The 3,968-nt window shown below is 42.2% G+C and overlaps 1 long non-coding RNA gene across 1 annotated transcript; it reads left to right on the top strand.

The window, feature by feature from the left end:
- Positions 1-415: 415 nt before the first annotated feature.
- Positions 416-3,592, top strand: LOC123062009 (uncharacterized). Its single transcript, XR_006429466.1, has 2 exons — positions 416-956; positions 1,450-3,592. It is a non-coding gene; the product is annotated as an uncharacterized lncRNA (long non-coding RNA).
- Positions 3,593-3,968: the final 376 nt, after the last annotated feature.

Raw genomic sequence — 3,968 nt, 5'->3', positions numbered from 1 at the left:
GCCCATTGTTTGACCCACATGTCACTTGGAAGCAATCAATGTGTATGTAGGAGAAAAAATAGAGCGAAACTGTGAAAAAGCGTGCGTGACGAAAAATTTTAAGTCACCAGCGCGGGGGGGGGCCGAAATTGTCGAGCCAGCCCATTTAACTACAGAGTCCACACTCTAGCCTAACCCTAGTTACCTTTCTCCAATCTCCTGTGCCAACCGGAACCGGCTCGTCTACCGTGCTGAAGGCACGGTAGGGGAGCTACAGTAGCCTGCAGTGCCTCTGTGATTTTCCACTGCGCGCTACAGGAACTCATGAACAGTGTGGTGCTACAGGGTGCCCGCTACAGTACAGATTTACTACAGTAGATTCGCTACAGTACATAGTGCTATAGGGCCCTGCAGTGCCTTCTGCGATTCCCACTGCGTGGCTACTGTAGCTCCCTGTCGTGCCTTCAGCACGGTAGACGAGCCCGTTCCGTGCCAACCATAGCCGCCGCCACTTCACCTTCCTCCCCTCGCCGCTCCATGTCGGCGCCGGCGGCGCTGGCCCTGAACCACCCCCTGTCGGGCCCCTCCACATATATACTGCCCCTGACCCCTACCCGTCTACCCCACTCCACGCCCCTCCCCATTCAGATCGGCCCCTCGAGCTATTGCAATCCAGTCATACCCGTCGATTTGAGGCGGCAGCGGTGGCCGTGGGACCAACTGCCAGATTTGTACGTCCCTGTCGTCGCTGGCGGCGTGCATTGATCCAGCTCCATCTGGCGGCGAGCTGAGGTGAGGTACAGGAGGTGGCAACACCGCCACAGATCCAGAGTACATCGGCGACCCTTGTGGCTCGGTCCAATTGTCCGTCAGCTGCGCCACCGTCGGTCCCCTCGTTGTCGCGGTCGTCTTCTCCATCCGTGGTGCGCAGCCTCCTCTACGCCCCGCTGTTCACCTTCTCCGGCCGGAAAGAGTCAGTACGTACCTCTGCACCGGTCCCGTACCCTACAGCCCCCCTCTGTTCATCTCTGGTAATATAGGGTTTTTTGGAGCTCTGCCGAGGAGTACAAAGTACCACTGGGACGAGCAAAACACTTGGGCAAAACACCGGCCATGGATGGATCTAGTCGTTCCTGTTAGAGGATGGCTGCAGGCCTCGTTGGCCATGTTGAACCGGTACAGGGAAAACATCTAGGTGTCTGCCTTGTTTGACATTAACACGAACAGCAAGGGCACGAGCACCATTGAGGGTTACTCGCTTGTTACAGATTGTCTGTGCTTTGTTCCTTTATTTGTACTGGAAACAAAAAGTACTAGGCAAATTTCTATTCTTGTTGCATATCAAGCATAGCTTTGTAGTTGAACACTGCTAATTCAGAGTAATTGCCTGCAAGATTTATCCTGTCAGCTTTTAGAATTAAGAAACTCATACCATTTTATATCTAACTGAAGAAAAACTCGTATCTACAGATTCTGTAGGTACATTTTACTGCAGTGTCCAATGTTTCTGCATGCACATAATGGTGATGGATCCCACATCGGTCAGTGCATCTAATGGTATTTGTACAGCTAAAAACATTTTTTACTTGGTGATGATATCTCCACTGTCCTTGCCAGCATAATTTTGGATATCTCACATGGACCAGAAACATTTTTTACTTGGTGATGTTATCTGCACTGCCCTTTCGTGCACATGCCTTTTATGTTATGCATACACTTTACTCAAACATCTATTTGCCCTTATGTTCGGCTAGGGCTCAGTTTGTATTTGTGAAGTATAATGTTTTCTGGAAGTAAGCTTGACTGAAAATACACATAATTCAATGCTTGTTCTTCTAACTAAAAATTCAGTCCATGATTCTGGTCCTATACTTACTGAAATGATTACTATTAAAGTCACAAAGCTTTCAAATTCAAGAATAAGGAGAGTACTTTCTGTTTTCTTTCCGCCATTTTCTTTTCATATAAATATGACTTTTATTGTTTATAGTTAATGGGCTTGTTTTAGCTGTGCAGTTTTCAACCTATATGTTTTTTGGTTAATGGATAATAAACTTTCATGTAGCTATCGACTGCCCACACATGTAGCTGTACAGTTTAATCTTGAGATACATCATACATGCAATTATTTATTTCTCTCTGTCTTGTTCTATAGGTACCTAAAATACTTGACGAAGATGCAAAATGATAAACAAGCCGCTTGAAGTTCCATGTGGTGTGTCTAATCTTAATTTTTTGTGACAATTAAACTGATAGTATTTTGTACGATGGATCAAAACTCATAGTGCTCTAATTCATGTGCAATGATATAATTGCAATGTACTTAACTCCTCCACAAGGACTTGAAAAGGCAAAGATATTGAAAAATCTAGCAAGAATTACTTGGGTAATTACTTAAGCCATGCAATAAATTAAATTTGTACTTCTCTGCATCATGTATAATGTTTGTTAGTGATGCCATTGGTTTTAGCATATATACTTTGTTATTCTCGTTTGTAGGCATTGTAAAATTCCAGAACTTAGGGAAAAATCGTATGTGCTATGCATTTTTGTGTCTTTCCAGAGTCGAAAGAGAAAAGTAGAATTGTATCTCTTCTTATTGCCTAATAAAAGGGAATGTAGCTGCTTGATATATCGGGAAAAGGGAGTTATCCACTTTATGTATTACTGGATGTCGCTTTAAGTTCTAGCATTTTTACCTTTCTGTATTGTTGAAATAGTGTTCCTTAGTTGACATATTTCAGGACCTTCATCAACGACGGCAATCACTACTACATTCTCACACTACAGTACATATTCAGTCATAATTATTTTATAATAGTTTAGATATACTTCCCTGAAATATTCTGCGGACCATCGTTGGCTGTATAGCTCTTTTGTTCAGAATTACTCACAGCCTGGTTTGTTATTTCTTGCATTACTGGTAGAGATCAGATTGCCATAGACCATCATATAAGTTCTATGTTTGATGGATTTGCTCTTATCCAATTCTAAATATAATAATCAAAATTTGCATTTGTTTCATGTAGGATCTGTTATGAAAATCCAGTGGTAGTGGTTATAGTTTAGTAAATTACGTTAAGTGCAATGTAACTTCGGAAGTATCTCCACCTTGAACATTTCATTTAATTCTTGTTTTCTCTACCATTCCGAATTAACTGAATTTGACAAATTTTAAAGGAAGCTATATCAACATCTTCACTACAGAATTAGTTTCATTAGATTCGTCACAAAATATATTTTTGTAATATAGAGTCCACTTGCTGTTCTTGATACTTTAGTGTATCTATTAGGAAGTTTGTTACAGGTTTCGAGAGCATATTGTAACAGAAGCATATTGTTTTTTACAGGTTTCCTTGGTGGTGAGAGGCGCTTAGGAAGTTTGAGCTACGGAGGTGAACTTGATGATTAAGAGGGTCTGTACAGCGTTCCATATTTGTAATCTAATGTAATTGTTATTCAGGGCATGTGAACTGATGTTGGATGTGTACTTGGGCACATTTTAGAAGGCCTTTACTTAGTGAAATAATTGGATAGAAATTTGTGAAATGGCCAAACAATGGACATGTTCAATGGAAATTAATTGTGTTGCGAAAGCTTGTTTGATTATGTTTAATGAGTGATGCCGTAGCTGGTTGGATGAATATCATGGGCTGGATTGAAATAAATGGGCTAAACGGACTGTAATACCCCGGATATGATTTACCTAATATGTAATCCAACTCTTGTCGTTTCCGGCGTTATTTTATTTTATTCTCAGGTTTGGGTCTTTGCCTCTGTGTGTTGTTGTCGTTGTCATGCATCTCATATCATGTCACCATGTGCATTGCATTTGCATACGTGTTCGTCTCATGCATCCGAGCATTTTCCCCGTTGTCCGTTTTGCATTCCGGCGCTCCGTTCTCCTCTGGTGGTCATTTCTACCTTTGTTTCTTGTGTGGGGGTTAAACATTTCCGGATTGGACCGAGACTTGCCAAGCAGCCTTGGT

Source organism: Triticum aestivum, chromosome 3A (genome assembly GCF_018294505.1).
Source record: "Triticum aestivum cultivar Chinese Spring chromosome 3A, IWGSC CS RefSeq v2.1, whole genome shotgun sequence".
Lineage (NCBI taxonomy): Eukaryota > Viridiplantae > Streptophyta > Magnoliopsida > Poales > Poaceae > Triticum > Triticum aestivum.
Note: the sequence above shows the minus strand (reverse complement) of the source record. Positions and strands in the feature narration are given on the sequence as shown.